Raw genomic sequence first — 10,967 nt, forward strand, 5'->3', positions numbered from 1 at the left:
GCTCCACCTGCCTGTCTTCTTACTTACAAGCTGTCGATTGGGTGGCTTGTCCTTAGCCTCAGTGTTGCTGTTGTAGAACACAGCAGGGAGGAGGAAGATTGGGGGTGATGGCCTATATTGAATTGGTTCTACCTCTCATTGGCTCTGACTCCATCCTCTATTGGCTTCCCTGTTTTCTGCCTAACCAGTCCATCCCAATAGATACCAGCCACCACTGTTCTAACTGACAACAGGTTCTGCTATTCATGTTTGGGGGATTTCATCTTTCCCCCACTCTTAAGTACAGCCTGTTGACTTTGGACATAGGGTATGTGCTGCCCCTTTCTATACAGCCTTAGCAAAGGTCTATGGATCTCCCGGGATTTTTAATCTCTGTGTTCAAATTGCAACCATTCAGACCATTCAGGGGAAATTTGTGATCTCATCTGCCATTCTTAATAAGGATGTTTACCAAATGAAATACCTCAACATACTGTGATATTTCCTACACTAGCATTTGGGAGCCAACTGTCCATTTTTAATTTTTTTAAAAAAAATAATCCTCTGTTAAATGTCTAGGAACCTACTGCTGGGAGAAACGGCGTAATTTATGTGGTGATAAAAAGGGAGGAACCTATTCAGTTTTCTTTCCAGGTTTGATGGGACTATGTTAAAGCAAATGAAACTATGAGGAATTATTTAGCAACTATCGCTGCACAAAGTAAAAGGAAGGATTACACTGAACACAGGTTTAAGTCTGTTTAAAAAGATAAATATAAACTCCCGCCCACAAAGTTTCTGCACAAACTACAGAACCTAAAATTTCTTCTCCTACCATCTGGAATAGAAAGAAAATAATCAAAGCCCAGTTCAGTCCTGTTGATAACACACCTTCCTCTGTGGATCACTACAGGTTCTGTCTTCCACCACCTGTTCTGTGAATGTGTGAATCCGCTGTAACAGGATGGCTCTGTGGTACAATTGCACAGTAAAAGAAACCCGCCAAGAGCGCAGTGAGGTTATTTATCACTCATTAGGAGCTAAATGTTACACCTGAGGAGGTGAAATCAATTTGCAGACTCGAGTTCAACCCCAAAACCTCACCTCAGGATTCTCAGACCACAATCTGGTTCTCACTCTGGCATCCTTCACTTGGTTTTTGGTATTGTTGATTATTGGCCTTTGGATCCTGATCCATATATAAATATGCACAACACTATGTGTGCAACCCAGGACCATGGTTAAGTAGGAATGGAGGCAGAAAGTTTCCTGACCTTCTAAGACTTTCTCTGCTGGATGCCTATCTAGTCCAGCATCCTGTTTCTCACAAAGGTCAACTAGGTAGCTATGGGAAATCCACAAGGAAGATGCATACACAATAACCTTCTACTGCTACTTATTTTCCCCAGCAACTGGTATTCAGAAGCATACTGCCTCTAATAGTGGAAGGAACATTTAGCTATCGTGGTTAATAATCTAATAATCACTGGTAGCTTTGTCTACCATGAATCTGACTAATCCCATTCACGCTAGTGGCCACTGTCATAGGTGTGTATGTGTGTGTGTCTGGTTATGCTGGGATCCAAAATGGCTATGAGATCTGGGAGCTCCGATGCTGACAGAAAAGAAGAAGTCTGGAACTAGAAAAAGTGGTGAGAGAGGCAAAGTTTTTTAAGGTAGGAGTTAGGGGAAATGATTCCTGGATGTGTATCAAACAAGAGATGGCAGCTAATGAGCTATTTCAAGGTTAGAACTGTTGGAGGAAAGAAAATACATTTCTTTTTCCTAAGCTTCTAGTTAATGCAGGTGTTTAAACCGCTTGAGGGCACTGCTTGTTTAGCATTACAGCCATCACTTGTGTATAAGCCTCTTTGTCTAAGTTAACTCCACTTTTAAAAGCTCAGTCATTTGTTGTTCTCTCCCAACATGCTAAGATGTCTGCGCTCTCTCTCTCTCTCTCTCTCTCTCTCTCTCTCTCTCTCTCTCTCCCTCATCTCCACTCTACTCATCTTGTAAATAGTTCCTGCATGAATAATGCCTTTGAACTCCAGAAACTGGAAGTGATTTTTTCCAATCTAATTCACACAAGCCGCAAAATCTGCTAATAACAATGGTACTGGACACAAACAAGAAGGGACAGTTTTGTAGTTCTAACATATCTGTGTCTCTTGCAGAATCCCCTATAACACTTGATAAGGAAAATGGAGTTGCAGCATTTTCAGTCATTTACAACAGAGCTCACAGAGAAGTTTGATAAAGCTTTTAAACATCTGGAGAAGAATATTACAGCATTAACTTCCGTAGTAGATGAAATAGCTAAAACTGGTAAGTAAGCCATTAATATGGGAGTTAAACATGAAGATCAATTTTTAAAATGTGTAAATGCTCAGGAAGTCCTTCATCTTAAACTGGAACTCCAGGGGAATATATAATAAAAGATTAACCTGCAGGTGAGGGGCATGATAGATAGAGACTTTGAGAAAATGTACCTGTCCTCAAAATCTATCACAAATAAATTTGTAGTGGGTTCAAGTAATTCTGTTGAGACCATTGTGAAAAACCAAAATTCGTTTGCTCCTTTCAGTTGAACTGAAGTTTGCACAGTTTGCATAGGGCCCATTTACATTGCAGTTTATAGATCTGATCTGCTGCAGCAGTGAAAGAGCTCTGAATGGGCTTGCTGCGAATCCATTACAGATTAAAATACTTTGCATACTAGCAGCAGCAACACCTCAGCTTGCAGGTTTTTGCTTGTGGACTGTCCCATCTCCTAAATTGCTTATATTCTTTGGCCTTCCTTCTTTATAGGTAAAACCAACTTAGAAACAGCCTCTAGGTAGAAAATGCAGAGGCAGGAATGCTTAGTGGGAAATGGATTAAACATCCTTCCTGCTTCCTGACAATATTAGCACTGCAAGACAAACACAGAGTTGGGAACCCTTCTCATAATCTGTAGTTCTGTCCTCACCTCTGCAAGTCTAATGCAGCAGATGTGAGACATCACCAGGCACTCCACACATGTTTCCATGCATATTTTTGAATACCATAGCAGCTAGAAACTGAGATCACTATAAGCTCACAGTCATTTTGTGGCTTTTTGCACTTCAGCAGAATCTCCCCAGGTTCAAGCCTGCATTATACGAATGCATGTAAGAACCAGTGGATCAGTTTGACTAGCACTGGTGATATCTGAGTTCAAGTGTGCCCTCAACTATGAAGCTCACTGGCTGATCCAGTGACAGGCACAATCTCTCATCCTAAACACTTGTCACGGAAGACTTAAAGAACATGCCAGTCAGTAAGTCAGACAAGAACTTTATTATCTCAGAGTCCCCAACAAGAACAGGGCAGACACAGGAAATTCCTGATTCTATCCAGACACAACTAAGTCTAGCTCCATCTGGTGACTAAAACTTATAATGGTAATATCTACACACCACATAGAAGAGTTGTTAGGAGGATAAAATAGCTGATGGTGCGGCATAGGCTGCCCTGAGCTCATTGGAGGAAGGGTGGGATAAAAATGTAATAAATAAATAAACTTAAGGAGCAGTGCATGGTTTGCTACAAAACAGCTTTAAAAAATATTATGATTGAAGTATACTCTTTACTTTTATTGTCTTGGCACTGGTAGTCCCCTTTAAGTGATAATGTCAGCCACATTTCCTCCCTCGAACAGAGGTTGCTTTTAAACAATGGGATGAACAATTTTTATAAAACTCTCCGGGGATGTTTTGGAAGCCAGGCCTGCATGAGATCATGTAATGAGAGCGGGGTTTGGTGGTGCTTTAATTCAGTAGATGATCACATTCATTTAAGCACTAATCATTTTAACAGGCAAATGCAAAGACTTTGCAGGTTCATAGCCAAAAGCCATCTCGTAAGAGTTCCCAGGTGAGTTTTGAAGAGAAAATAGTAGCTGATTAGATGTTCAACTGATATTGCCGAAAAGAGGGAGAGAGAGTAACAAGGCAAGTGCAAGGCAAGCAAATAGGATCTAAATGCTGTTGTGATGCTTTTCTGCTTTGAGGGCTCATTGTTTACTTTATGTGTTTCTAGTCTTTGAACTCCTTGGAGAAAAGACTGCATAGATTTTAACACTTATATACTGTATAACATAACAAAGTGGGAATTGAGCTCCTGTTTTAGGTCTTCCTGTGGCATTTCATAGTCTCTGTGGCACTGATGTGAGACTCAGCATTGTCAGACAGACAACAGCCTACAATCGCTTTTGGAGCATTTCCTTGCATTCTAAAGAACATGTGTTGGGTTTAATTCTTTGTGACATCAAGAGTGGGAGGGACAATGGACTGCAAACTTTGAACTCTCCCAAAGTGCGGAAAGGGGAAGGATGGCGAGCCAGAAATAACAAGGCTGAAAAATACATTAGAAGCAGGAATGAAGAAAAACTCAACTTAATTTGTCTTTCCATTCAGGAGTACCACAAAAGCAAGATCAGCGGAGAAGTTTCTGCCAGTGGTTATATAAAAAGTAAAAAGTAAAAAAATAAAACAGACAGAAGCTGGTGACTTTGCCCAGAGGCTGGTAACCTGCTTTGCCTGAATGCCAAATAAACAGGTGCAGTTAAATCTTAAGAATACTTTCTGGCCACAAGTCCTGATGAAATCTTTGGGATATTGGAGGGTGACATTTAAAGATAGTTGCCTACACCTGTACCCAAGCTAATTTATTGCATATAAGATCTCAAAGCAGGTATTCCAAACCCTTTGGGGAATGGAATACACTATCTGGCTACCCCACCACTGGACCCCTCCTCAGTATGTCTCACTTTCACTTAACATTCAAGACCCAGATTGTAGCTGAAAGTGCACTATAGCTCTTCCTTATTCCCATGATGCCCATCATACTGTCATTTATATACAAGCCCCCTTCACATGTTTACCTCAGAATCACATTGACCCACCTGTAGAAAGGATCTACAGTTACAAAACAGATGGCGGAGACCATGCATTTATGGGCATGGAGTATTTGTTCATTCATTGCATTGTTGCCTCCCAAATCTTTGACCACTGCAATGCAAGGACAGGTCAGCCATGTCAACAGAAGGAAGCTCTGTTAACTCTTATGTAAGGAAAGAACAGCTGCATATTCTGGAATGGGAGCGAGTTCACAGAAAAGATCAACATAAAAATCACAATACAATGGTACCTCGGGTTACAGATACTTCAGGTTACAGACTCTGCTAACCCAGAAATAGTACATCAGGTTAAGAACTTTGCTTCAGGATGAGAACAGAAATCATGCAGCGACAGCGCAGCAGCAGCAGGAGGCTCCATTAGCTAAAGTGGTACCTCAAGTTAAAAACAGTTTAAGGTTAAGAACGGACCTCCAGAACGAATTAAGTTCTTAACCCGAAGTACCACTGTATATATAATCAAAATAAGAACAACAATCCAATAACACACACACAACCCCCCCCCCCCCTGAAATGAGCCGAATTTTAAAAGGGCATAGGATGTCAACCAGATCAACCACAGGCCTGGTTAAAAAGGAAGGTTTTTGCCTGGCACCTAAAGGTGTATAATGAAGACAGGCAAACTTCCTTAGGGAGAGCATTCCACAGACAGGGAGCCACTGCAGAGAAGGCCCATTATGTTACCACCCTCTGGAGCTCTCGAGGAGGAAGCCCACGAAGAAGGGCCTCAGAAGATGATCTCAGGTAACGTTGAACTGAGAAATTTGGTTCTCTGGGGGTGGGTGGGTGAGGAATGAGCATTCTGCTTCTAACCGCTGATACCTGAGGGGCTATCAGTATTTGGGTGAGGGGCAGCTGTGCTCCTGTTTTTTTCCTCAGGCCCCTCTAGACTGACTGTGGGCCTTTTTCTTCAGGTGTATTCTGCAACATGTCAGTGATGCGCTCATAGTTCATTAGTCCGGACTGTCCATACATCTTCTCACTTTCTTAGCTGTTCTGCCGTACTTCCCCAATGCAGAACCCAACAAAAATAAATTGAAGCCACACAATAACCCTTCCTACACCCACCAGTTTTGTCCTGCGAATCTCACTCACCCTAGCTAATACTCGCAGGCTTTACCTGGGAACCCAGTTCTGGCAGGTGAGCAGGCAAAACTGAGCCAGGAAAGGGAGAATCGGCTAGCAGAGGAAGGGTTAAGTGCCTCTACCCACCCATGCCTGACATAATGTTCATTTAAACATAATAAATACACAATCTGTTATGTCCCATTGAGTTGCAAGTCCAGTGCAAGGCGAGTACATAAAAGATTGCACACAGTTCTGGCAGGGGGAGAGGAGTAAGACTAGCAGGAAGAGTGGATCGACTGGAGCGTTTTCAAGCCTCACAAAAGGAAGAACCCCAGTGAGTACATTAGCAAACAGCCTTGGCTGGTTCTCTCCCTGTTTCATCACATACAGGCTTTAATTGTTTCTTGATCCTTTTTTTTAAGAAGGTGTTGACAAGATTTTGTTTTCCCCTCCGAAATAAAGCCTCCAACCTCTACCAATTTTCCACATCCTCTGGAAACTCTCCCTGCACAAGTTCTTTAAAAGGTAAAATGCTCCTAGTTCATTGTAAGTTTTGTTGAAAAGAGAAGCGCTTAATTCCTCCATTAAGCAAATATTTCCAAAAATGCTTGGAAAACAAAGAAAGCATGGAATCTGGCAGGAAAACAAAGTGTTTCGGAATCCTGGGCATTTATCTACATTGCAGATTTAAATATGCTTATAACACGTTCCTACTTCCTGGGGAAATCCTTTGGAAATGTTGGTGTTCTGGGAAGGAGGTACCAAGCTACAATTCCTAGGATTCTTTGGGGGAAGCCATACATACTTAAAAGAGTTAGGAACTTCAATGCGTATGTAGATTTGCCCAACTATTTCATTTGGTGGGGTTTTGGGTGTGTGTGTGTTTGCAGACTCAAAATACCTTTGAAATAATATTTGAAATGCAAAAGCTTAAAACAAAAACACCTCTTCCTGGCTCTGAGTGAGATGAAAAATATTCTCAGAGGACTGCAATAAATATGTGAATTATTTGAAAAGCAATTCTAATCAACAGATTATGCTAGTAGGATTTCAAGAAGTTTTGTAAGGAGGAATATATGAAATATTGCAAGGAAGTTTGTAAAGAGAGTTATTAGTTAAGATAATTAAAAGCAATAGTGAAATTAAGAAATGTAAATTAAGTGAAAAAGATTGGAAATTTTTCAGATGTGATTGATGGAAGTCAAAAAAATTGTATAAAATATGAAATTGTGTTAAATGATTGTCGAAAATGATATGTGTGTATATATATATATATATGCAGGTTTTGGTGTCTTCGGGTGTCTTCCCGTGTAAGAGTTGGGGTGTCTAGGCGACGTTTCGACGAGGTCTCACTCGTCATCTTCAGGCTGGTACTTTCGGCTTCTTGTTACTGGAACAGAGCAGGATCTCAGTGTTTGAGTTCCTATAAATACTGTTGAGGGGGTGTGGTGTATAGCCTCCAACGTTCTGGGCAGAGAGGAAGTTCCCAGGTTAGTGTGCCTTTTGTTCTTTTGTTCATTAATTACTTGAGGGATATCTTGAGTGATTTCTTGAGTGATATTCTGAGTACCACTTAGGAGGGTCATTAGGTGTGGATTAGTTGCTAAAGCTTTCGTGTCTTGACCTCTTGAGCTTGTGAAGAGTTTTTCTGAGAAGATGGCTGTACTGCACTTAGTTGTGCTCTGGCTTGGCTTCGTGTATAGGGGCGAGCTGTGGTTTTGTGCCCTTTGTCAGCCAGATCTGTGTAGGGATTGCAGGGGGGTGCAGCATCCGGAGGTGCCACTATGGTTTGGCTACTGGATGGTGTCTGTAATTTATCTGTGGAGAGGGTCTGGGTTTGGGTCTGGTGTGGTTGATTGGAGATGGCGTTCTGTGTGCCTCTGGTTCTGGTGTCGGTTTTTGTGGGGAGGGCTAATTTCCAGATGTCTGGCAGGCGGGACGTGTCGTCACGCTTGTTCATGTTGTGAGGGTGTTTCTCTATCTCGATGGCTTCCATGATTATTCTCTTGTGGTGATGTTCCATGTTAAAGAGCAATTTGGAATCTGCAAAATTAATTTCGTGTCCTGTTTCTTTCATGTGTTGGTAAAGAGAGGAAGTTTTTTCTTCTTTTTTGACGGCATTCTTGTGTTCTGCGATACGTGCATTTATTCGTCTGTTTGTTTGTCCAATATACGTGGCTGGGCAGACTTTGCAGGGTATTTCATAGACCCCTTGGTTTTCTAACTGGATTTTATCTTTGGGGTTTCTGAGGATATTGGCTATTTTTTGGTTGGTGCAAAAGGCTGTTTTGATATTGTGTTTATGGAGGATTTTGCTAATTTTATCTGTAGTGCCCTTGATATAAGGAAGGAGGGCCATGCCATTGTTTTCTTCTGTGTCTTGGTTTTTGGGGGGTGTTTCTTTTTGGATTAGCTTCGTAACCCTGTTTTGCTGGTATCCGTTGGCGATTAACACATTTGAGAGATTCTGTAACTCAGTTGTCAAGTGGTCTTTGTCAGCCAGGCGTTTGGTTCTGGAGATGAGAGTCTTGGCTACGGAGTTTATTTGTGCAGGGTGGTGGTGTGATTGTGCATGTAAGTAGCGGTTGGTGTGTGTTTTTTTCGGTAGATAGTGTGTCCTAGGGAGCCATCAGGTTTTTTGTAGATTAGGACGTCAAGGAAGGGAAGTTGGTTGTTGGCTTCTATTTCCATAGTGAATTGTATTTTGGGGTGTAGGCTGTTGAGATGTGTGAGGAAGCTATCTAGTTTTTCCTTCCCGTGTGGCCAAATTACAAAGGTGTCGTCAACATATCTGAGCCAAAGTTTGGGTTTGTGTTCTGACTTGTCTAAAGCATTGGTTTCAAAGTGTTCCATGTACAGATTTGCGATGACCGGTGAGAGGGGTGATCCCATAGGTGCTCCTTCTATCTGTTTGTATCTTTGTCCATTGTGGATGAAGTACGTGTTGGTTAGGCAGTGGTTGGTCAGGTCCAGGATGTATTCGGGGGGATTGTATTTGTTTTGAATGGCTGTCAAGGCTTCATTAATGGGCACTTGTGTGAAGAGAGATACAACATCGAAGCTCACAAGTAGGTCATCGGGATGTAGGTTTTGCTTCTTTATTGTTTCTATGAACTGGAAGGAGTTTGTAACGTGTGAAGCGATAGATTCTGCATAGGGCTGAAGTTGCTTAGCGAGAAATTTAGCGAGATTTTGTAGAGGTGACAAACAGACAAACAAACAGACGAATAAATGCACGTATCGCAGAACACAAGAATGCCGTCAAAAAAGAAGAAAAAACTTCCTCTCTTTACCAACACATGAAAGAAACAGGACACGAAATTAATTTTGCAGATTCCAAATTGCTCTTTAACATGGAACATCACCACAAGAGAATAATCATGGAAGCCATCGAGATAGAGAAACACCCTCACAACATGAACAAGCGTGACGACACGTCCCGCCTGCCAGACATCTGGAAATTAGCCCTCCCCACAAAAACCGACACCAGAACCAGAGGCACACAGAACGCCATCTCCAATCAACCAGAGGCACACAGAACGCCATCTCCAATCAACCACACCAGACCCAAACCCAGACCCTCTCCACAGATAAATTACAGACACCATCCAGTAGCCAAACCATAGTGGCACCTCCGGATGCTGCACCCCCCTGCAATCCCTACACAGATCTGGCTGGCACAGGGCACAAAACCACAGCTCGCCCCTATACACGAAGCCAAGCCAGAGCACAACTAAGTGCAGTACAGCCATCTTCTCAGAAAAACTCTTCACAAGCTCAAGAGGTCAAGACACGAAAGCTTTAGCAACTAATCCACACCTAATGACCCTCCTAAGTGGTACTCAGAATATCACTCAAGAAATCACTCAAGATATCCCTCAAGTAATTAATGAACAAAAGAACAAAAGGCACACTAACCTGGGAACTTCCTCTCTGCCCAGAACGTTGGAGGCTATACACCACACCCCCTCAACAGTATTTATAGGAACTCAAACACTGAGATCCTGCTCTGTTCCAGTAACAAGAAGCCGAAAGTACCAGCCTGAAGATGACGAGTGAGACCTCGTCGAAACGTCGCCTAGACACCCCAACTCTTACACGGGAAGACACCCGAAGACACCAAAACCTGCATTCCTGTACCCGTGAAAATCTACGAAAGCATATATATATATATATATATATATATATATATATATATATATATATGATAAAAATATTAAGACCATAAAAAATGAAAGCTTTCTGTCAGTTCAATATACATGGAATCATAGAATCAAAGACTTGTAGACCTGGAAGGGACCCTGGGGACCATTTTGTCCGGCCCTCTGCAATGCAGGAACATGCAACTGTTCTATACAGGGATTGAACCTGCAACCTTGGAGTTATCAGCACTATGTTCCAAGCAACTGAACTATCCAGGCTATGTTAAAATTGGGGTTTAAAACCCAAAGTTTCTTCAGGAATGGATCCAGGGCAGATGATCCCTATGGCATCACAGGGTAGATTGGCCACAGATCTACTTAGCACAGTCTGCATATAACCACTTCAAGGTTCTACTACCTCATTTTTGTTGCATATATCAGCCCGAAAGAGGTAAACAGTGGTGTCTCCAGTTGGGAATAATATCAACCCCCAACTGAATAGTGGGAAGATATGCTCTTCTCAAAGACATTTGAGAGTTGCTCATTGACTTGACAATAGTTTGACTTAACACAATCATTTTTTTAGAAAATGGAGTGGAACAATACACAGAGATTAAAACAGAACACTTACTGCTGAGTGGGAGCTTTCAATATTTTTATTTCCCCCCTTTAAAATTATTTTTAGTGGTCTAATCAGCAATCTCTTGTTATCTCTTGATCTGCCATGGAGATATTCTGGGTTTTAGATGAATATGGAATGCATATTCAAACTGCATTTGGTTTGAAAAGCTTTAATTAGTTTTCTACTTAATTCAATGAGTTGATTCAATTTATAGAGCAAA

General features: G+C 41.7%; 1 long non-coding RNA gene across 1 annotated transcript; it reads left to right on the forward strand.

Annotated features, from left to right (window-relative positions):
- The first annotated feature begins 3,362 nt into the window (after nt 1-3,362).
- Nucleotides 3,363-4,551, forward strand: LOC310714044. The gene is made up of 3 exons (XR_014529550.1): nt 3,363-3,401; nt 3,817-3,873; nt 4,416-4,551. It is a non-coding gene; the product is annotated as an uncharacterized lncRNA (long non-coding RNA).
- The last annotated feature ends 6,416 nt before the right edge of the window (nt 4,552-10,967 follow it).

Source organism: Podarcis liolepis (genome assembly GCF_965112155.1).
Source record: "Podarcis liolepis genome assembly, chromosome: 8".
Taxonomy (NCBI): domain Eukaryota; kingdom Metazoa; phylum Chordata; class Lepidosauria; order Squamata; family Lacertidae; genus Podarcis; species Podarcis liolepis.